The sequence below is a fragment of the Sminthopsis crassicaudata genome, chromosome 1 (genome assembly GCF_048593235.1).
Source record: "Sminthopsis crassicaudata isolate SCR6 chromosome 1, ASM4859323v1, whole genome shotgun sequence".
NCBI classification, from domain to species: domain Eukaryota; kingdom Metazoa; phylum Chordata; class Mammalia; order Dasyuromorphia; family Dasyuridae; genus Sminthopsis; species Sminthopsis crassicaudata.
Genome location: NC_133617.1, coordinates 72,451,083 through 72,476,166, shown reverse-complemented (window position 1 = coordinate 72,476,166; position 25,084 = coordinate 72,451,083). Strand labels below are relative to the sequence as shown.

The 25,084-nt window shown below is 36.1% G+C and overlaps 1 long non-coding RNA gene across 1 annotated transcript in view; it reads right to left on the bottom strand.

The window, feature by feature from the left end:
• Positions 1–1,891: 1,891 nt before the first annotated feature.
• Positions 1,892–25,084, bottom strand: part of LOC141552319 (uncharacterized) — a 74,922-nt gene continuing 51,729 nt past the window's right edge. Inside the window, exon 3 of the long non-coding RNA XR_012485128.1 lies at positions 1,892–3,278. This is a non-coding gene — a long non-coding RNA (uncharacterized LOC141552319). The remainder of the gene's footprint in view (positions 3,279–25,084) is intronic.

Sequence of the window (25,084 nt, the reverse complement as noted above, 5' to 3'; positions counted from 1 at the left end):
TTGAATTTTGTTTTCTTTCTCATTTTTTTCTTCTTTGATCTGATTTTTCTTGTGCAGCATAATAATTATGGAAATATGATAGAAAAATTGCACATGTTTAACAAATATTGGATTACTTGCCATCTAGGGGAGGGGATGGGGGAAGGGAGGGGAAATTTTGGAACAGAAGGTTTTGCAAGGGTGAATGTTGAAAATTATCCATACATATGTTTTGAAAATAAAAAGCTTTAATAAAAATACAGTAAAAATGAATTTTGAAAAGTATCTTTACATGTCACTGGGAAAAAAATACTACTAAGTAAAAAATAAATAACAAAAGAAAACAAAGTGACAATGAAACAAATCCATAGATTGTCTCCAGAAAATAAACAAACTTACACAATAAACTCAAAGAGAAGTACTAGTAAAATTGAAAAATTCCAATGATAAACAGGGCAGCTGAATGGCTCAGTAGATAGAATGCTGGACTTGGAGTCAGGAGAATTCATCTTCAAGAATTCAAATCTGATATCAGATACTAGCTGTGTGATCTTGGGCAAGTCACTTAGCCCTATTTGCCTCAGTTTCTTCAATTGTCCAATGAACCAGAGAAGGAAATGACAAACCAATATCTCTGCCAAGAAAATTCCAAATGAGGTCATTAAGAATTGGCCATAGTGAAAAAATGACTAAACAACAATGGCAAACATCAAACTCTTCAAATGACTAGAAGATAGACCTTAAAATATAAAAGAAAGTAAAATCAAATAACACAAGGCCATTATGGACCTCCCAAGCACCCTGGAAGGGAATAGAATAAAGTATTCTAAAATACAAAATTAAGATGTAACCCAAAACAACAGTCTAATCATAAATGAAAATAAGATAGATGCTCAGTGAAAGAAAGAAACTTTGAAGCATTCCTACCCCCCAAAAAAACAGATATGATCAGATTATTTGCTTTTCAAAACTATAAAAAAATAAAATATTAAAAAGCAAAAGTAAAAAAAAAATTATCCCAGAAAAAAAGAGCTATGTGGATTAAAAAACAACAACAACAACAACAACAAAATAACAGCAAAATGATCATTTTAAGTAATTTATTTCTAAAAATACAGAAGAAAATAAAGATGAAAGCAGAACTTAAATAGAAAAATTGATAGTGGCAGAACAAGCTCAAAACAACCTGTAATATGGAGCCTAAAGAAAGAATAAACAAAAAGGATTATAACTTTTGCATCTTTATAACAGGAATAGAGTGGGCTCCACATGTGCAGAAAGGCATATGGTTGATCCTGCCAGTAGCATATGCTTGTCTCAAAGATTAAGCCATGCATGTCTAAGTACACACGGCCAGTACAGTGAAACTGTGAATGGCTCATTAAATAAGTTATGGTTCCTTTGGTTGCTCACTCCCTCATACTTGGATAATTGTGGTAATTCTAGAGCTAATACATGCCGACAAGCGCTGATTACAGATTACAAATCTCGAGGATTTCCTAACACAAGATGAGACTAATGGACAATGGACTTATGAACATTTATAAATTCTCAATTTATGATTATTTGATCATGTTATTTGTTACATACTTATAGCATATATTATGTTACTATGTTACTATGTGTTTATGTAATCTATGTAATTATGTGAAATGCCTCCCATATTGATGGATTTATGTTTCAAGGTCATGACCACCCTATGTTCTAAATCAAAAGAAAGGGGGAGATGTTAGGTTCTTACTAAGTGCTAATGAGATAATAAGATATTAGGTCCTTACTAAGTGCTAAGTCGGTACTTAACAATTTTCTCACAGTGGTTGGGCGGGCGGGGCTGTTTTCCCCCTCCTCGAGCTCGTGCCCTTCCTCCGGGGAGGGTGGTGGTTGGGGGGCCCCTGGCACCTGCTGGCACCCAGTTTTATCCGGTCAAGCGAATGATTAGAGGTCTTGGGGCCAAAACGATCTTAACCTATTCTCAAACTTTCAATGGGTAAGAAGCCCGGCTCGCTGGCTTGGAGCCGGCCGTGGAATGCAAGTGCCTAGGGGGCCACTTTTGGTAAGCAGAACTGGCGCTGCAGGATGAACTGAACAATGTAAAAAAATAACCATGATCAAAAACAGGTTGGGGTAAGGAGGAAGTAACACAGAGAGAGGAAAAATATGTGGATTCAACTCCATAAAAATGCTATTACAGAGGGAAAGACTGCCTCATAGAACTTTAGTTCTAAGAGACCAGAAGAATAAGCTAATGATATCTCCAGGTACTCATTTCAAGAATTCTGGGCACAATGATCTTAATGCTGCCCAGTGCAACTTTCTCTCTTTTCCTGGGGAAATTCCTGGGTACTGAGACTGAAGTCTCCTACTGGAACCATGTTGGCTATGGCTATCCACAAATCTAATCAGAGAATGCTCTCTAATGTGTTGTAGTTATCCTTACTGCCATATTGTAACGTGCTGTTGTCTCCAGAAGCTGCCGATCGCTCTCTGGGAGGAGATCTGCTGTGTCAACTCAAATCTCTCAGACAGATTCTTCTTCCTGTAGAGAACCGTTGTCTCCAGACAGTTGCCGTTAACTCTCATCCAGAGAAGTGACTTCCCTTCCTGCAGAGAGCTGTGTCAAGCCTGGTCTAGAGCAGAGACTCTACTGGCATATGACCACTTGCACATCACAAGTGGGGTCCATAAATTAAATACTGGGGAAGGGATTCAGGGGGGAGAAGTGAAAAAAAGCATAATCAGGAGATAATATGATGGCAGGAAATACAGAATTAGTCATTTTAACTGTAAATGTGAATGGGATGAACTCTCCCATCAAACAGAGGCGGACAGCAGACTGAATCAAAAGTCAGAACCCTACAATATGTTGTTTACAGGAAACACACTTAAAGCAGGGAGATACATGCAGAGTAAAGGTAAAAGGTTGGAGCAGAATCTATTATGCTTCAGGTGAAGCCAAAAAAACTAAGAAAAAAGAAACAAAATGCAAGCAAACAACATCAGAGTGAGTGAGAATGTTATGTTATGGTCCACACTCTGTTCCCACAGTTCTCTCTCTGCATGTAGCTGGCTCTCTTCATCCCTGCACAAGTGGAAATGGTTTGAATCATCTCATTGCTGAAGAGGGCCACGTCCATCAGAATTGATTGTTGTATAGTCTTGTTGTTGCCATGTACAATGATCTCCTGGTTCTCTTCATTTCACTCAGAATCAGTTTGAGCTGAAGCTCAAAAGGGGGCAGAATAGAACTCTTTAGTTTCTTCTCTTCTCCATCCCCTTCTCCAAGGGCTTATTTTTTATTCCTATCAGGAAGAAAAGCAAGAAGTTGAGATCAAAGCTCATTCTGCTTTCCTCAGAAAGAGGGAGTATTACACTAGAAATATATTTGTCTGCTTCCTTTAATATTGTTCATCTAACTTTTAACTTTTGATTGCTTTATTATATGGCAGGGAGAGGGAGACTCCAAACTCTATATCCAAGACTTGTCTTCTTCCTTACCTTATACAAGTTCTAGTGAACACATAATAAATAGCAAAGAAACTCATTTGTCCAAATCATAGCAAAACAGAAATTAAAGAAGATATAAAAAAGAGGATTTTACACCAGACAATACAGAGTAGAGTTCTCCTTAGGAATAAGATGGCTCAACCAAGATAGAGACCTAGATCTCACCCAAAGGGGAAGTTAGATCTGGTGATGAAGAATCTCCTAGCAAATAAACAACTTTAACTTGTTTTCACTTTGAAAAGAAAGGCTTTACCTTAGAAAAGGTGAATAAAATAATTGTCCAAAAGACAAAATTTCATTTTTGGAGTTTGCTTTTATTAGTCACAGTGAGCTTCTGAATAATTTGGCAGAATCTGAGCTAGGTGAATTAGAAGCAAAATCATCTAAATAGAATGAGACTATATCATGAATTGTCAAGTTCTTTTAAATCAGAAACCAGATTACAATTGTTTCAGTGGCAAAATGAGAAATCTTGAAAGTTAGTTCTACTGGTTAAAAGCAAAGTTCTGCTCAATGAATGTATAAGATGTCAGAAAACTGTATTGATTTGTGTTAGCATACAGGAGCCACCTGACAGTGACTACTGGAGATCCATTCCAGACCTGCAGAATGGATCTCCTCTTGTGAGAGGATGATACAAGGAGACTGAGAGGCAGTTGCTGTTCTCTGACCTCCCTCCTCTTCCCTCTGCCTCCAATTTATCTCATTCCCAATCCACAACACTTCTGTCAGCAAAGGCTGCCCTGCAACTCCTTCAGATGCTATGATCCACAGCTGTGGAGGCTCTCAGAGAATTGACCTGTCCCTTAACAGATTTATAACAGAGATTCAATGTAAACATTGTGTAAAAGCAAGCTATATCTGAAAAGAATTTGAAATATGATTTGAAAGGAGAAAAGTATAAGAAACATGAATGGCATTAGAAAGAAAGTAAAATTTAATCAGTCAAAAATTAAATGTTTTGTTGTTTAGTGCATCTTTTAAAAGGTCATTTTATTAAATATTTCCCAATTACATCTAAAATATTTTAACATTCATTTTTAAAATTTAAACTCTTTCGCTCTCTCTCCTATCATCAAGAAGGTAAACAATAGATCAATTATACATGTGATATAATGCAAAACATATTTCCATATCAATCCTGTCACAAACACACACACACACACACACACACACACACACACACACACACACATACACACACATGAAAAACAAAGAAAATTTAGAAAAGTATAGAGAAAAGTAGCATTTTTCATCATGGATTTTTTGGAATTATCTTGGATCATTGTCTTGATAGGAATAGCTGTCTTTCATGTTTACAATATTGCTGGTACTGTGTATAATATTCACCTGTTCCTACTCACTTCACTTTGAATCATTCACTTTGGATCAGAAACTGAATGCATTTGTTTTATTTTTTTCACTGTTTTTTTTTTTTTTTTTTTTTTTTTTTATTAAAGCCTTTTATTTTTCAACATGGACCCACATGGGCATGGATAATTCTTTGACATTAACTCTTGCAAAACCTTGTGTTCCAATTCCTCCCTTCCCCCATTTCCTCCCCTAGATGGCAAGTAGTCCAATATTTGTTAAACATGATAGAAATATGTTAAATCCAATATATGCATACATATTTATATAATTATCTTTCTGCACAAGAAAAATCAAATCAAACTGGAAAAAAAAAATGAGAAAGAAAACGAAATGCAAATGAACAACAAAAAGAATGAACCACATTCAGTCCCCACAGTCCTCTCTCTGGGTGTAAATGACTCTCTTCATCATTAGATCATTGAAACTTGTTAGGATTGCTAGGTGAGAACTCAGGTTGTCTGGACAGTGACAAGGTGAGAATTCAGGTTGTCTGGACAATTACAAGGTGAGAACTCAGGTTGACTTGACAGTTCTCTGGCTCAGACCTTTGGCTTGGGTCTTTAAAGGGAGTTTACACCTTAGGAATTCTAAGAAGAGCAAGCTCATTGGTTGGAGTACTTCTTCCCAGAAGCCCTTGCATTATCCCACGCCCATTCTCTGGGAGGATAAAAGAGGACAGCACTCCAGAGATAAAAGAAGTCTCTGCATTACCTCAGGCTTGACGGGGCTCTCTGCAGGAAGGGAAGTCACTTTTCTGGACAAGAGTTAAGGGCAACTGCCTGGAGACAATGGTTCTCTACAGGAAGAAGAATCTGTCTGAGAGATTTGAGTTGACACAGCAGATCTCTTCCCAGAGAGCGATCGGCAGCTTCTGGAGACAACATCACACTACAGAAACTGGCCTCAATCATCTCATTGTTGGAAAGAGTCACATCCATCAGAATTGATCATTGTATAATACTGTTGCCATCTACAGTGATTTCCTGGTTCTGCTCATTTCACTTAGCATCAGTTCATGTAAGTCTCTCCAGGCCTTTCTAAAATTATCCTGCTGATCATTTTTTACAGAAAAATAATATTCTATAACATTCATATATCATAATTCATTCAGCCATTCTCCAATTGATGGGCTTCAGTTTCCATTATCTTGCCACTAAAAAAAAGGGCTGCCACATTTTTGCACATGTGGGTCTCTTTCCCTCCTTTTTTTCATTATTAAAGCTTTTTCTTTTCTTTCTTTCTTTTCTTTTCTTTTCTTTTTTTTTAGATATGCTGCTTTTATTTGAAAGAGCGAATTACTTTGCACATGTAAATTCAAAGCTTAAAGTCAAGTATTATTTCTCCATAACAACACTGTGAGGTAGATATCCACATAGTAATAAGTGATTTAAGTCACTTTTGTTTTCTTGTTGTAGTAATGAAGCCAGAAATTGTGGTGGTTGTGATATCTGACCAATGGGCAGAGTTTGAGCAACTGCTTGGACTATCTGCTCCCCAAATAATTGATCTATTTATTATGTACTCTTGGGGGACACTCTACGTTATGGGTGTGGGAGCACACACTTTGATTTGTGTGAATTTTGCCCTGAATCATAGGAATTAAGACTGATTTTAAACAGTGATTAAAAACTTAACTTTGTTGGGATTAAATACATTAAATTAAAAATCTCTTCAGATCCATTGCCAGAATTGAATGCAACGAACATAAGGTCCATAAATTTTTTAAATGTCTTTAACTTGATGTAATTTCAAATATCACAATACTTAAAATGCTACAAATTGTGATAAAAATAACTTTATCCAGAATATTAAAATAAAATACTAAAATAAAACCAATATCAGAATTATAATAATGAGTAGTGTAGGTAGAGCTTACATACTGAAAATTTATTTCTTTCACAGGATAATTCAATTTTGTACCCTAAGTCAAATTTATTCTTGCCTTGAAGGACTCCAGAATCCCTCAGTTTAACTTATGTTAGGAGTAGCAAAAATTCTCATGGGTGCTGTTCTTCCCTTTTCTGATGATTCACTGTAAAAATTAAGGTTTTATAAGCAATAGTGAGAAAGTACCTGGTCCATTGAGTCTCAATGGTATGAGTCTCATACCTAAATTATTCCACAGAAATATCCCATGGAAATGAATACTATATTAAAACACTTCCAGAGATCTGTTCTGTCTTTTGCCCAAAATATTTCCCAGCTAAACATAATACATACAGCATGTCACTTTTCATATCTATTTTGTTCTGCCCTAGACAGCAACAGTTACTGTCCTCCAGAACAGAAAAAGCTGAAATTAAGGCCATCATTGTTGATATTTTAAAGTTAGTACCAAGTTAATGTTGGTATCTGAATTAATTACAATGGACATTAAAATGAGAAATCGGATCTTTTTATTATTTCCCTCTTGATGCCAAGGACAATATTACATACAGTAGAAGGTAAATAAATTCATCAATAAGGCTAAGTTTTCAATGTCTGTCACTATCATACATTAGGGTCTAGCTGTCATTTCTTACCATTTTGGGGACAAAGCTAAAGAAATATGCCAGGTTAAGTCAATTGAGGAATTTTTAGATTACATGTCAAAAGAAATATTTTTCTCACTTTGTCATGCCACCAATGCATAATAAATCCCAAGCTTGAACTGAACGAATCAGCAGGTTCTTTTCTGGTAATGTTTAATTAGTATTGTTTATGATTCAGTTATTAAGTTTTGTAGTCAGTTCATTAGAGTTGGCTTTATTCCTCTAAGATTGACCCATGATTTAGCCTTTTCATTCAGCCTCCTGGATTCAATTTTCCCTTTTCAAATTACTGTTATTTTATTACCCTTTGAAAAGATCAAGCTATTAACTTAATTACAATTATTATTAAGTGTTTTGATTGAGAAGAAATGTATATGTTTTGTTCAATCAACAAAGATTTAGTGATCATTTACTATTTGTAAGGCATTATACTAGGCTGTGACGAGCTGTCGTCTCCAGAAGCTGCTGGATCGCTCTCTGGGAAGAGATCTGCTGTGTCTACTCAAATCTCTCAGACAGATTCTTCTTCCTGTAGCGAACCGTTGTCTCCAGGCAGTTGCTGTTAACTCTTGTCCAAAGAAGTGACTTCCCTTCCTGCAGAGAGCCCCGTCAAGCCTGATGCAATTCAGAGTCTTCTTCTTTCTCTGAGAGTCCTCTCTTTTATTCTCCCAGAGAATGGGCGTGGGATAATGCAAGGGCTTCTGGGAAGAACCACCCCAGCCAATGAGCTTGCCCCCTCTATCAAGTCAACCTGAGTTCTCACCTTGTAATTGTCCAGAAAACCTCAGTTCTCACTTAGTAATCCTAACATCTCCCCCTTTCTTTTGATTTAGAACATAGGACAGTCATGACCTTGAAACATAAATCCATCAATATGGGAAGTATTACAGATAATTACATAAATGACCTTGAAACATAAATCCATCAATATGGGAAGTATTACAGATAATTACATAAATTACATAAGCATATAGTAACATAGTAACATAACACATGCTAGAAGTATATAACATAATCATAAATTGAAAATTTATAAATGTCCATAAGTCCATTGTCCATTAGTCTCATCTTGTGTGAGGAAGTCCAATGATTCCTGCTGGTTTTAAAGTTCTTTAACAGTCTTCTTATTATCCATGCTCTTTCAGTGTCAGATGTTTCTTAGATCTTCTCCTTTATTTTGAGATCTTTCTCTTTTTCTGTCTCTCTCTGATGGACAAGGCGAATATGACTTGTTGGCACCCATCTGATTCCTTCTCCTGCTGAAGAAATACAAGCAAACCCTCTCTCCCAGGCAGTTAACCTATCTAATTTCCTTCTATTTACCACTTTCTAAATCTCTTCTCATCATCTGACAATTACATTTGCACTGGGCACAGCCCTGTTGATTTAAAAGGCCTGTATTCTCCCCAAGTGTAATCCATTTTTGCAATCTGATTGCCTTTTGACTGACTTATCAGGTAATCCCTTTCTGCCATGTGATTGCTTCTCTGCTGATTGATTAAATCAGAGTCCTGACCTTCTAAAGGCTCTTTGGGTGTAACATCAGCTGCCATCATGCCCCAAGTCTTTTTTGCCTGGGGCCCTGGACCTGGGCCCCTCATCCCATTTCCCTGAATTATTCTACACTCTGATGCCCAATGGAGTCCTCTGTTGCATTTTGGACATGGGGTTTTAGGTCTTCTCTCACCCTGTCTTCTCACTGTATCTCCATACCTACACTGAGCTCTTAGATGTCCAATTTTTCCACATTGAAAACATCTCCGAGTTTCTCTAGAAGGCCCTTGCCATGAGGGACCCTGTCTTTCCACATTCATCATTGTCCGGGTGTAAAAAGCATTTGTTCCCACTGTAGCACAACGTCTTATGATCTCCTCTAAAGGAGCATCTTTGTCTAATCCCCATATAATTCTTTTGCAAATCTCATTGGCATTTTCCTTAGCCAGATGTCTGGTCATTATTTCTGTAGCTGAATTTTCTCCAATAGTTCTTTTGACAGCAGTTTGCAAACGTCCCACAAAATCTGCAAAAGGTTCATTGGGACCTTGCTGTATTTTAGTGAAAGCCTCTCCACGATCTTTCTGTCCAGGAAGGACACCCCAAGCTTTTATTGCAGCCTTAGCAATTTGTTCATATATTGTCATGGTATAATTAATCTGTTCCGAATTCTCTCCATACTGACCTTCACCAGCTAAGTGCTCAAAAGTGAATTGTGTGTTAACTCCTATTTCCAAATTGCATCTGACTTGAATTTTACATAATTCATGAAATTCCGCAAGCCATAATAAATTTTCTCCAGGTTCCAGACATGTCCTTGCTATGGATTTCCAATCATTTGGGGTTAGGACTTCATAAGACAAACCATCTAGTAACATTTTGACATAAGCTGATGTAGCCCCATAAAGGGTACAACCTTTTTTCAAATCCTTAATTTTATTCAAATCTAAAGGTGCATATCTTCTCCTTTTTTTACCTACAGAGTCAGTATTTTCAATCACAGGATATGCATGTATAAAATCACTTATATCCTGTCCTTCTCTCTTAGCTTTAACCAATGCTTTTTCTAATCTTGTCATAGGCTTAGGCTTCTTCACAGGCAATTCTGTTTGTGTTTCTGCCTCTTCCCCTCTTTCTTCCTCCATCTCTGAAGGTGGGGTTGATGTGGGCCTGTCAATAATCTGTTCTCTAGGCAGGGTTGAAGCTTCTTCAAGAGAATCATACCATAATTCCTCATTTAAATCCTCTTGCTCTAGGGAAAGATCTTGATCTTTCCTTTTTTCCTCACACTTCCTCCTCTGTTCATTTTTAGAACTTTTCCTTCTCCTACAACTTGCTTGATAGTTTAAGGCTAATTGAACTATGTTGTAGATATAAAATACTTCTGCAGAAATTGAACGAGGCCCATTTTTTGCTTGAAATTCTTTCATTTCATATCCCACTAGCTTCCATTTATCTACATCTATCTTTTCTTCCTCTAAGAACCAAGGGGATGTGCGTCTTAATGCAGCCAAGAGTTTAGCAATCTGTACCCAGGTTACAAGTAAACTCTGCTCCTCAATTATGTTGATTATACTCTCTATAGTACCACTCCTGAATGGGGGTGGAGCTGAGGTTGCTTCTGGGGCTGGGGTTGAGTTGGCTGAGGTCCAGGGATTGAATATAGCTAACATCTGCCCCATTTCAGCTATAAGAGATTCCTGGTTTAGCCCTTAACAAGTTAAGTTCCTTATTTATCTATTAGCACGCTCACTTAATCTTTAACAAAGTTTCCTCGTTACTCACGGTTCTGGGTCAGAGAGACTGAGATCTAGATCAGAAGCTTTTCCACTGGAATCAGGACTGTGTCTGTCCCTGTTCGGGCGCCAAATTGCGAAGGTCTGGTCTAGCTCCTCTTGTCAGGATAAGCAAAAGTCCTTGCCCCACGTGTGGACGCCAATTGTGACGAGCTGTCGTCTCCAGAAGCTGCTGGATCGCTCTCTGGGAAGAGATCTGCTGTGTCTACTCAAATCTCTCAGACAGATTCTTCTTCCTGTAGCGAACCGTTGTCTCCAGGCAGTTGCTGTTAACTCTTGTCCAAAGAAGTGACTTCCCTTCCTGCAGAGAGCCCCGTCAAGCCTGATGCAATTCAGAGTCTTCTTCTTTCTCTGAGAGTCCTCTCTTTTATTCTCCCAGAGAATGGGCGTGGGATAATGCAAGGGCTTCTGGGAAGAACCACCCCAGCCAATGAGCTTGCCCCCTCTATCAAGTCAACCTGAGTTCTCACCTTGTAATTGTCCAGAAAACCTCAGTTCTCACTTAGTAATCCTAACACTAGGCTATGAAATTTAGAATTTATTAAAAATTGTTTTATGTTAAGCCAATGTATGAACTAAATGAGTCCTGTGCAACATTAAAGTTTTTTTAACCTTTAGCTAATAAAAGTAATTATGCTGAAATGGAAAAGCAAAATAGTGTTGCATATGCACAAAACATAGTAAATGTTAAAAGATACTGACTTTTAAAACCTTATGTATTATTTTACTATAATAAAATTATCCATTATAATATTTCTATTTCATATAGGAAGGTAGTAGATAAATTGCATATTTAGTAGTATCTTTATCCATAGCCAAATTGTTTAGTTTTGAGGGATAGGTAAAATCAAGATATAAAAAAATATTCCTGTTCATTCAACAACTCCCACATAGACTTTTTCAGAAGATATTTTATATAGCTAATTATTGAATAAATGGACATTGCTTAGATATTATAAATCTAAAAGCTTTTTATTTTCAAAACATATGCACAGATAATTTTTCAACATTAACCCTTGCATAGCCTTGTGTTACAAAATTTCCTCTCCTTTCCTCCATCCCCTCTCCTAGATGTCAAGCAATCCAATATATGTTATACATGTTAAAATATATGTTAAATCCAATATATGTAAACATATTTATACAATTATCTTGCTGCACAAGAAAGATCAGATCAAAAAGGAAAGAAAAATGCAAATGAATAACAACAAAAAGAGTGAGAATGTTATGTTATGATCCACTCTCAGTCCCCACAGTCTTCTCTCTGGGTGTAGATGGCTCTCTTCATCATTAGATCATTGAAACTGGCCTCAATCATCTCATTGTTGGAAAGAGTCACATCCATCAGAATTGATCATTGTATAACATTGTTGCCATGTACAATGATTTCCTGGTTCTGCTCATTTCATCCAACATCAGTTCATATAAGTCTCTCCAGGCCTTTCTAAAATCATCCTGCTGATCATTTCTTACAGAACAATAATATTCTATAACATTCATATATCATAATTTATTCAGCCATTCTCCAGTTGATGGATGTCAGTTTCCATTTTCTTGCCACTAAAAAAAGGGCTGCCACATTTTTGCACATGTGGGTCCTTTCCCTCCTTTAAGATCTCTCTGGGATATAAGCTGGATCAAAGGGAATGTGCAGTTCTATAACTGTTTGAGCACAGTTCCAAATTGCTCTCCAGAATGGCTAGATCTGTTCACAATTCTACCAACAATGTATTAGTGTCCCGGTTTTCCCACATCCCCTCCAACATTTGTCATTATCTTTTCTTGTCATTTTAGCCAATCTGACAGGTATGTAAATTTGTATCTCAGAGTTGTCTTAATTTTCATTTCTCTTATGAATAATGATTGATTCCTTTTCATATAACTAGAAATGATTTCAATTTCTTCATCTGAAAATTGTCTGTTCATATACTTTGACCATTTATCAATTGAAGAATGGTTTGAATTCTTATAAATTTGAGTCAATTCTCTTTTAGAAATGAGGCCTTCATCAGAACCAATGAATGTAAAAATGTTTTCCCAGTTTATTGCTTCCTTTCTAAATTTGTCTGCATTAGTTTTGTTTGTACAAAAACTTTATAACTAAAAAAAAAAATTATCTATTTTGTGAGCAATAATGATCTCCAGTTCTTCTTTGGTTACAAATTCCTTCCTCCTTCACAGATCCGAGAGGTAAACTATCCTAAGTTTCTCTAATTTGTTTATAATATCACTCTTTATGTCTAGATCATGAACCCATTTTGATTTTACCATGTGTTACAGTATTAGGTGTGGGTCAATGCCTAGAGAAACTGAATGTTTTTAAAGAGAAAAATGCAATTCTGTGATTTGCAAGACCTGTTAAATAAGTCAATAAAAATAAAAGCAGAGAATTTAATAATAATTTACACTGAGTGTATGGATTTGAAGCTCTGTTAAAAGGTAATGAGAAGTGTATAGTGTGGATAATAGTATAACATATATAATATATAAATAGTATAACTAATGTATAAAAGAACTAATATAGGAAATTCTAAAAAAATAATCAGTTCCATATAGTGGTATTAACTCATCTAGAATCCAAATGAGGAATTTCAATTTCTTTTTTTTTTTCTTATTATATCTTTTTATTTACAAGATATCAAACTTTTTGTTCCAATTTTTCCCCTCCTTCCTCCCATCCTCTCCCCTAGATGGCAGATAGACATGTTAAATATGTTAAAGTATATGACAAATACAATATATGCATACATATCCATATAGTTATTTTGCTGCACAAAAAGAATCGGACTTTGAAATAATGTACAATTAACCTGTGAAGGAAATAAAAAAATGCAGACAAAAACAGAGGGATTGGAAATGCTATGTAGTGGTTTACACTCATTTCCCAGAGTTCTTTTGCTGGGTGTAGCTGGTTCTATTCATTATTGAACAAATGGAACTGATGTGGTTCATCTCATTGTTGAAGAGAGGCATGTTCATCAGAATTGATCATCATATAGTATTGTTGTTGAAGTATATAATGAACTCTTGGTCCTGCTCTTTTCACTCAGCATCAATTCATATAAGTCTCTCCAGGCCTTTCTGAAATCATCCTGCTGGTCATTTCTTACAGAACAATAATATTCCATAATATTCATATACCACAATTTATTCAGCCATTCTCCAATTGATGGGCATCCACTCAGTTTCCAGTTTCTAGCCACTATAAAGAGGGCTGCCATAAACATTTTTGCACATACAGGTCCCTTTTCCTTCTTTAAGATCTCTTTGGGATATAAGTCCAGTAATAATACTGTTGGATCAAAGGGTATGCACAGTTTGAAAACTTTTTGAGCATAGTTCCAAATTGCTCTCCAGAATGGCTGGAGGTATTCAGAATTCCATCAATAATGTATCAGTGTCCCAGTTTTCTCACATCCCCTCCAACATTCACCATTATCTTTTCCTGTCATCCTAGCCAATCTGAGAGATATGTAGTGGTATCACATGGTTGTCTTAATTTGTATTTCTCTGATTAATAATGACTTGAGCTTCTTTTCATATGGCTAGAAATAGTTTCAATTTCTTCATCTGAAAGTTGTCTGTTCATATCCTTTGACCATTTATCAATTGGAGAATGGCTTGATTTCTTATAGAGTCAATTCTCTATATATTTTGGAAATGAGGCCTTTGTCAGAGCCTTTGACTGTAAAAATGTTAGAGGGATTTCAATTTCCAATATAATAAGTGACTTTCCACTTTAACAGGTTCACTCAAGCTCCTCATTGGGTCAGTCTGCCATGGCACTCTGCCTGGTGGTGTCTTTCTCTTTATCCTCCTACCCCCATGTCATATATCTTCCCTAATTCTACTATACTTCTCAATTCCATTTCTCCTCCTTATAACTAACTAATTCTTTAGAACCTTCCAGGATTTAGCCTGCCAGCATGGCCCAACCTGATGGGGTGCTCCCTTTATACTGGGTAATTGTGAGTTCCACCGAGGAACTTATCTTTCATATGCTCTTCTAATTCTTTTACATCTATCATTCCTGATGTTTATTATATCCCTTCATTTTGTCTATAATCTGTTCTCCTAAATAAATCTACTTTTTGCCAAGGAGAATGGCCATTGTGAATTCATGCGACCAAACTTCAACTTTTGGTGCCTGTCATCATTTGGTGACAAACCCCACAACATAGATTGCATGATCACCATCTTTTCCATAAAAGTAATGAGTTTATCACTTTAGATGTATTTTGCCATCCAGATCATAAAACATTTTAAAGACAATTAGAAATGATTTTGTGCAATCCATGGTATTGGTCCTACACCATATCCTGCCATGAATATTATTCTGCCATTGAAAATTCTGTCCATCCTTGTCCATATGATTGTGGCCAATCTGGTTAGTTAAATCCTAGATCCCTTGCTTCAGAAGGGATCCTCAATCCATCAAAGCCTTCTAGCCTACTGTCTTAGCCATCTTCTACAATACCTTGCAGAGCAATGAGCAACTTCATGCCATTTATTGCTTGAGTAATCACAGGAAATTCACTTAGCTTCCCTGAGCTCCAGTTTCTTCATATATTAAACAAGGAATTTGGCCTAGATGACCTCTGAAATATAGCTCTAGAGATATATAATTCTGTGATCCCATATCTTTAATAATTCTACCCTACTCCCCAAAACAGAAAGGATACTAGGTATCTGAAACTCTCAATCTCTGATCCTATAGACAAAACCTCTGAATGCCAATTGCTTAATTTAACCAAAAATGTAAAAAGATATACAAGGCAAAAAGAGCATTTTGAGAACTGGTTCTCTTCCTTCTTGGCACTAGTCCCTTATTTGGTCTCCATTTGCCTTAGTTTCATTACCTGGTTAGGAATAAAGTTCCTTAGCAATATACTATGTGAAATATATAGTCAACCCCATAGTAGCTCCACTAAGATATGAAAGCAGTACCATGGATAGCACTAAGCAATTTCTATTAGGCTTAAGGATACATTATGATTTGGATAGAGCAATGTACATAGAGTGTCAGGCAAATCTTCTAATTCAAACTATTCAAAAGTGGGAATGAGTTGCATATCTCATTGGTTGACTAACACACTGGATATATGTAAACAAAAACTGGATGACTGACTTGTTGTCATAAATATGTCATAAATGGAGATTTTTTTATTTTTGAATATGGGTTGGACAGATAGTCATTGTGGTTCCAACATTGAATTCTGTGATTTTATGATCCTGCTTATGACACTTGCTAACCATGTTACCATAAGCAAATCTTTTCCCCTTTTTGAGCTTATTTTCCTCATCATAAACACAATTGTTGAGGCTCACATGAAAAAATATAAGTAGAGCAATCTAAAAATTTTAGTGTGGCATGAAAATTTTTATTATTATTCTTGTTAATATTTTTGTTTGAGGGCTCAGTTTTCAATTTTTAAACATAAATTGTAATTATGGTGAAGGAGAAAGTGCTTTAATTATATAGGAGCATATAGTAAGAGCAGTTATCTTAGCTACTGCCCCCATTCAATTTGGGCTAGTTTTTCCCTAAAAGGTATTCAAGATTTTATTAGCTAAGAGATCTAAAGGCTAAGATGATTGATATCACTTCCTTGTTTCCTGAATATAAAATAGCCATAGGGAAGTCTAGGTACTATCTGATTCTTAGTGAATTAATATATATGACAAAGGACTTCAAACAATTGGAGGTATACCAAAATTTTTTTTTTCTACTGAATATCCCTCTCCTGCTATGATTAAGTAAATACCCTGTTTCTACCTTCTGAATGATCTTAAGTGTCTCATTTTATTCCAGTATCAAATCTAAAGTAACAAAGGACTAACCTGAATGAGGTCCAACCCAGAACATGAAGGAACACTTCTTGGATTTCACTGCTCTATTGGAACTGATTTGGTGTATCTCATTGTTGAAAATGGCCACGTCCATCAGAATTGATCATCATATAGTATTGTTGTTGAAGTATATAATGAACTCTTGGTCCTGCTCATTTCACTCAGCATCAGTTCATGTAAGTCTCTGCAGGCCTTTCTGAAATCATCCTGTTGGTCATTTCTTACAGGACAATAATATTCCATAATATTTATATACCACAATTTATTCAGCCATTCTCCAATTGATGGGCATCCACTTAGTTTTCATTTTCTGGCCACTACAAAGAGGTCTGCCACAAATATAGAATCCCAGTTTCTTAAATAGTGTTTCTATTTGATCACAGACTAATAATGAAGCTCCTTTCCTTTCTTCTCTTCACTCTCTGGAAGAGACTATGTGTGTATCTCCAGTACAGTCACTAATGACCAAGTATCTACTATGGGCCAGAACACTCAATTCCCAAAGGCTTACATTTCTGGAGGGAAGGGACAATATCAGGATCCCATCTCCAAGCTGTTACTCATTTTGTATTAGCCAAATTATCTAATTGATAATGATAAAAAAAATATTTCTCAGTGCCTTTTAGAGACAAGAAATTTCCTCAAAGCCAAATAATATTGAGACATTCTTGGACAGAAGTAATGTTACCTTCCTTTCCTCCATACAACTTAACACAGCCAGGATCAGAACCAGAAGGGAAATTTTAGCCATCTTTTAGTGCAGCCCCATCATTTTTTAAATAAAGTAACAAGGACTTGGGGAGATAAGTGCTTTGTTCATCAAAATCAGTGACTTTAGCATCACCTACTGGATAGTGGAGTGGGAGAAGTCATGGGCTTATGGGATTTATAGCTAGAATAGAGTTTAGAGGTCCCTTACCTCAATTCCACTACTTATTAACATATGGGAAGGGGAGGATTCTGAGAAGATGGTAGAATAGGTCAGTAAATTTCAAGTTTTTCAGATTCCACCACGAATATAACAAATTTGTGCCTCAGGGCATAGACTGGTGAAAAAATTAAAAAGATTTGGGGCAGAAAGGGGTCTTCCTGGAACAACCCAAGAACATGCAAAGAAATTCCCACTGTTGGTGATTAATTCCTGTGAAGTGCACACATTTCCAGGCTAGCTCCACAAAAAGTGGAAATCCCAGGGGTGAGTTGGGTTTGGCTGGAGTCTCAGCAGTAACCACAGAAACTTTCACCTCCTGGATAGCCTGGGAAGTTGAGGATTTGAATCTGGAAAGACTTCGAGAATTTCTACTAATTAGGAATGGCAGGCCCAGCTGTGCTGCAGAGACATAGACCTAGGTGAGAAGAAACCAGTACACCAGGAGTGTAGAGGCAGAGGGACAGGGATACTGCTGCATGAGAGGATTTACAGGAGGAGGGAGCTCCTGGTTTGGGATTTCAGGTCAGAAGTGAAGATAGAGATACCATCCTCCCCATGATTAGAGGTGTTTTTACTAATACTTTTCATTTTTAAAAAATGAACTGGCAAAGAAGAAAGAACTGGACCATAGAAACCTAATAAGGGAATAGAGAAGACCAGGGTTCATCTTTAGAGGAGGATGCTGAAGTAAAAAAAAAAAAAAAAAACCTTCTTCTACCACAAAGAGTAACATGAAATGGCTCCCTGCCCAGAGAGGATTTATAGAACTCAAAAAAGAATTCAAAAATCAAATGAGAGACAATGAGAAAAAGAATCAAGAAAAACAAGATTATGAAAAAAAAAATGATAACCAACTAAAAAAGGAGATATGGAATCTTAAAAAAAGAAAATAAATCCTTGAAAATTAGAACTGGACAAGGGAACACCACGGGAGCTATTAAAAAAATCAAGAAATAATAAAACAGAATATAAAGAATGAAAAAATAGAACAGAATGTGAAACACCTCATAAGAAAAACAACAGATCTGGAGAACAGATCAAAAAGAGAAAATGTAAGAATAATTAGACTACTTGAAAGCTATGAGAAAAAGAATCTTGACATAGTAATGCAAGAAATGATCCAAGAAAATTGTCCTGGAGTGATAGACCATGAGGGGAAAGTAGAAATAGAAAAAAATTCACCGATTACCACATCGAAGAGATTGTTTGTAGAAAACCCATAGAAATATTGCCAAATTGTGAAGTCCGGATTAGCTCCCTGGAGGCCTCAAAATCTGCCAGAGTCAAGATAAGCAAAAGTCCTTGGTCTTTAGGGAGAGAAGTGAAGGAGGCAGACAAAACTGCCAGGAGTTTTGCCAAGGATCCTTCCTTGATTCTAGAGTTTAGAATCTCAACAAATCTCTATACTTTTCTCCTCCTCCTCCTGAGGCCAAGTGAAGTTCTCTCACTTCTCTCACTCCACCCTCTAGTCCTTCCCTACAATTCTCTTAACCTCAAGCATTGAGCTAGCATTAATTGTGAGAGGAGAAATTTCAAACATGCTAATAGAGTTATTGTCCAATAGGTAATTAGCCTTAAGTACTCAGTTGTCTGATTCCAATGCACCAATTCAGAATTTCAGCCTTTCACACCAAATTTTGAAATAACTATATCAGAGAAAATTCTGCAAGAAACAAGAAAAGAAAAACAATTAAAATAAGCTGGAACTACAATTAGAATTGTACAGGACTTATCAGCAGCCACATATCTATTGACAATCAAAAGAATTAGGCTTGCAGGCAAAAATATCATATCCTGCCAAATTATCCATAATATTGAATGAGAAAAATGGACATTCAATGAACTTGCAGATTTTCAGAACTTTTTATCAACCAAACCCAAACTCAATAGAAATTTTAACATGTAAGCGCCAAAATAAAAGGTCAGTTTCAAGGAAGTTAACATGGACAAATTGTTTTATGTTTTTTACACAGGAAATGTATACTATATGTTTAAGATTGTCATTTGCAATAGGGTAACTCAAAAGAAAGATTGGAACAGAATTAAGGTAAAAATAGGAATTATGTTATACAATGAAGTACAGAGGAAGAATAAACAAAAGGGCTTAGAAGGGAAGGGGGGCTCAAAGATTGGAAATGGGTTAAATAGGCAACACTACATATATACCATGAAGGGTATAGTATCCTCCAAAATCTATAAAGAAATAAGAGGGAAGGGATGGGCTGAAGAGGAAGTAAAGAAGACAAAGGAGAGATCCATAGATGGAGGGAGATTAAGTAATAGCAAGGCAAGTTAAAGAGCAGAATTAAAGCAGAAAGTCAGCAGAGATAGGAAAGATTATGTGTGTGTGTGTGTGTATGTATGTATGAGATGAGGCACAGAGTGTATATGTATGTATGTGTACATAAATATATCTTTTCTTGAGGGTGGTAAAGGGGGTGAAAGGAAAAAAAATTTTAAAAGGTGTACAACAGAGAACAAAAGAAGTTTACAAGGAAGTAAAGGTGAGACACTCATGAATATAACTTGTGCTGCTTATATATATATATATATATATATATATATATACTTTCTGGAACTGGCAATTCATTGTTATACATAAAGAAGACAGACTTGACCATCAATTGATTTGCTGATGTTCACAATTAGCATAGGTAACACATCTTGCTTTAGGGTTTTTCTCATAAAAGGTCCCACCTTTCCCTTATTAATTACAAATTCATTAGAAACTTTGCTTGCTTGTTAAGAGTGTCACAATAAAGCTTTGTCTCTTGACCTGGAGATACCTTTTTTCCCCCTGAGGCAATTGGGGTTAAGTGACTTGCCCAGGGTCACACAGCCAGGAAGTATTAAGTATCTGAGGCCAAATTTGAACTCAGGTCCTCCTGACTTCAGGACTGGTGCTCTATCTACTATACCACCTAGCTGCCCCTGTGGAGATGTTTTTAGCCTGTGGATTCATTATGGATAACTCCCCACTTCTATAACTTGCTGTACCTTATTGTGATTTGTTGATCTTCACTACTTTTGGTGTTCTATGTGAAAGCTCATGCAATGTCTCAAACCCTTTCTTGTCAAAGTAAGCTTCCCTTCCCATCTCCCTCCCTCCACTCTGTAGTTTGGTCATCTCTTCAAGCATCTAGTGTGTGGGACAACAACACAATCTCTGACTCAAAATGACTACTCAGAGATTTCTCAAAGTGAAGATCAGAAGTTTTATTAGAATCTCCTGAGAAGTGGGCAGTCCACTCATTGGAATTTCAGAGAGAGGAGAGCAAATTTTACAGAGGCTAAGAAATGGTTTAAAAAGTCAAAAAAAAAAATTTACAGAAACTATTCGCCCACCCATCTCCTGGTAATCCTCCTAATATCATTGTTAAACTCAACCTTTATTCCTTTGTTTTTGGAATACAGATGGGCTTTTTGTGGTTAGCTTGTTACAATGTTTGCTTATTCTTGTTTGAGCTGGTATGAGCACTCAATTGTAATGTTTGTGCAAAAAATTTCATTTTTCCCAAACCCATCAGGTCTTCATATACTAAAATTTAGATTATAGGTTCAATTTACCTTAGTTAATGATTTTATAAGGAAACCACATAATCCCTTATAATAAGATTTTTTTAAAGGTAAGCCAGAGGGGTTAAAGATTTCCTAGATTAACTAAGGAGACTTGGTTTACAAACTCAGGCTTTTCTCAATCAACAAATAGAGATTAGCCAGTTTGGGGGCTTCTCAGATATCTCCAGGCCATTAAATAGTCAGGTTCTTCTCTAAACACTTGAGTAAAGGTCAAAGGGGTTAGTTATCTCAGGTATTTTCTGCTGGAAAAGTAAATCTTTGCTCTTCTTCCCAGAGCCTAAAGATTAAACAGATCCTTGGTGCTGAGTCTTTGAATTGCCCAAAGTTATTATTCTGAGAAGTCCTCAGTTTCCCATTTCACTCACTACGAATTCTTCTTGGGTCTTTGGGTTGAGCCCATTGTGGGCTCTCAGGGAATTCTCTCTTGATAGGGGACACCTTGTCTCAGAAACATCTGTTATTTGTTTCTCTCCTCTCTGGCAGAATGTGAGTGACTACAGGAGCTCTGGCTTTTCCTTCTCCCTTCTCTTTCTACCTTGTGACAAAGATGGGACAGTTCCCCCCTCCACCTTAAATTAGCATTTTAATTGCATGCTTTGTTGTTTGTATTTGTCTATGTCTGTGTCTATCTGCTGAAAGTTTATGTCACATTTGTGCTATAAGCAAGATTCTATTAATTTGAAAGACCTAAAATGCAGCCAGTAAATTGCAACCCTTCTAAGGGCTGTAGTTAGAGACAATACTGGGAAATAATTATTAATATCCGTAACTTCCATTTTTGGCTTTCCATGAAACATAAGGTTATAACAAAAAATGAAAGGCCTATAAGACTTTTTTTCTATGGTCCCAAAATAGAACAAGTTGAGGCTTTGGGAGAAGAAAAATTTAGGATAATTAAATTGTAGTCAAATGTCATAAGCTAATGAAAACATTTTAGTAGATTCTGGATATATGGAATTAATTAAGTGAAGACACCCTCATGGGGATATAGCCTTAAAATATTCTGTAATTGTGACTTGAGACTTTATAACAACAAGTGGAGTTATATCTAAAAGTTGCAGGTGTTTGTCCTCTCCTGTTTCCCATAACCTCTTAATTAGCATATAAGTACTTCTTTTAAAGGTGATAATAGCTTTGAATTATCTTGTCCAAGGATATATTTGTATAGCAATTCTCTGGGGAAATTTAAATTAAGAGCTTATTGTTATTGACTTGTCTTTTTTGTTTGTTTCTGGGTTAGATTTCTGTGATTAGAACAAGCCAGACTCCCCCAAACAATGGGAGAAAAGATCAGGTGAGAGGGGTGGGTTTTCTACATTTGGGCTATTTAAGCTTGTGTTTTGCAGGTTCTACTATGCACTCCTTTTGCTGACAAACACCTTGTCATATGGGAGAATCCCTTTTCTTATTCTGAGAGTCCCTGACTATTTTTGTGGTCAATATTGTCCTATACATGTAGATTTTCAGATTAAGAATTTTGTCAAGTAGTCATTTTGAGATTGCTAGAAAGAAATCCTGAGGTATGGGGGAATTCTAGGAATTCATCCCCTACTGAAATATAGTAAATTTTGTGGTATTATTCTATAGAATTTATTTTAAGGAAAAATAAGGATTAAATTATGCAAAAATGTAAAAAGGTTTTAAAGGCATTTGACAAAATTAATAGTTTCATTGTTCTAGAGTGGTGAAGGAAAAAGAGTCTTTTCCTCTTTCTCTGCCCTCCCCCAATGTTCCCTGAATGCAGCAGAGGTTGGCAAATGGGAGAAAGAAAAAGAAAATATACTCAGTGCAGTGAAAATTATTTGAGATATGATGGTAAAAGCAATTAGAAGTGGGATTTTGGATTATAGTAAAAAAAAAAAAAAAAAGACATATAATTTTAAAAAGGCTTTAAACAAAGTCATGAAAAGGAAACATATACACACAAACAGCCCTAAGGATAGATGGGGTAGGCAGGCAGGGGCAGCAGGCTTAGACCCTTCTCTGGGGTCTCTGTTGATTCCCCTAAATTTGTAAACTTGTCAGATTTCTTGAAGCCATCAGTGTGGGCAAAGTCATCAGCTTTGGGGAAAAAGCTTGTTTAGATTATATAGTTCAAAAAAAGGGATGAATTGAGAATCTACAAGTTTGTAAGATAATTTCTAATAAGTGATCTTTACAGAAGTATGTTTAAACTCAAGTGAAATATGTTAAAAAAAATCTCTCATGTGTGTGAATCCTGGTAAACTTTTATTGCTTATTGCAATTTCATGAGAGTAAAAATAATTGGATTGATCTTAAGCTGTAATTAGTGAAATTTTCTATTTGAGGAAACAAAATCTATTGGTACTGTAACTGATATTGTTTTGAATTTTGAATTTAGGTATGATTTCTTTTTTTTTTCTTCTATTAGGCAATTGGGGTTAAGTGACTTGTCCAGGGTCACACAGCCTAGGAAATGCCTGAGGTCAGATTTGAACTCAGATCCTCCTAACTTCAAGGCTGGTACTCTATCCACTGCCACCTACCTGCCTCTCAGGTATGATATCTGATTCAGTAATCTACCATTCAAAAGAAATGCCACATATTACTCAGAGAAATGTGATCCTGAACTGTTACAAGTGGAGGTCTATATCTGAGCAAAAGCTTCGAAGACAACCTTTGCCTTAAGTAGTAAACATAGGAACACAATTGGGAAACTGAGCCAGAAGGATCCCACTTTAAGCTTAAGTCTGATTTTTCCTGAGTTTGATTATTAGGTAGAATTGTTATTGCATGTTTAATTGTCAGCTGTGAATCTTACCTGAAATCAAACAGAGGTAAGGATGTTTTATCCTGTCACATATGTACCTTTAGGCTTAAGCCTGAAAGACCAGTTTGAGACTGTTGTAATCCTGTCCCTGCTTTTTCCTCAAATAACAAATTTCTGTAATCAAAGTTAAGTAGTTAGTAGATGTGAGCGCAATTAAAGTATGTAAAATCTTGCTGTTTTCAACTTGAAAATATGTTAATGATGAGAGCTAGTATACTGAAGAAGAGGTTAGGCAGGAATGGGTGAGGATCAGCTGTCCAAGGAATGAGTTCCCGTAAAGGAATGGGTTCCCGTAAAGTAATTTTGCTAAACCCAAAGGCTATGGTAAAAAGCTTTCTTGTTAAAGAGACACCAAGAGGGATTCTCTTGGAGGGCATATCATTTTCAAGTTAGAAGTAATCTGCAAAGAGTCATTTTCTGAAGATCCATTTTATGCATGATTCTAAGGGAAGTCTGGTGAGTGGATGTGAAATCTTGCTGGGAGTTCTGATTTCCTCCAAGAAAGCTTATCTTGCTGCAGAGGATGCGAGACCATTTAGGTTTGTAGATCAAAAGAGATATTTTGTTGGTGATTTTACATAATTTTATAGGGCTGATTCAGATCAAGCAGAGTTTTACTCTTATGATATCCTAAACAAGTAAAGGAGTATTTGACCTCATCTGTCAGTTCCTAGATGTTTGTACGAAATAAGATCCTTAAATGTTTCAAAAAAATATAAGAAAAATTGACTATTGATTCAACTATATGTAGGACTAGCTGTTATTCTACTAATTATTGAAATCAATCAGAATAAAGCAGAAACATCTTTAGTATGGTTTGGAGAAGAGAATTTTAGTGCAATCAATTTTTTTCTTTTTTTTTTTTTTTTCTAGCAATCAGTTTTCTTAAAAGGATGTAACTTATGGAATATTTTGTTATATCCATGGGACAATTAATTTTATTCAAGTTTGGAGATCCTCAATTTCAATTCTACTAAACACATGGGAAAACTGAGACTTAGACTTAGAAAAGGCATGCAAATGACTTTTTCAAGATCATGAGGTGGTGAATGGACTCCAGCAAAAGATCATGCTCCTAGTTGCAACCCACTGATGTGGTTTGAGTGGTCTAGATTAGTGGCCATAAGAGAGTTGTTAAAAATCCCCTTCAAATCGACCACAGGTTTTAGGAGTGAAAGAATTCACTCATTCCTGAATTATTAGTTGCAAAATGAAAGTTTATTATTAGATAGAAATTAGTTTACCAAGAGACTGA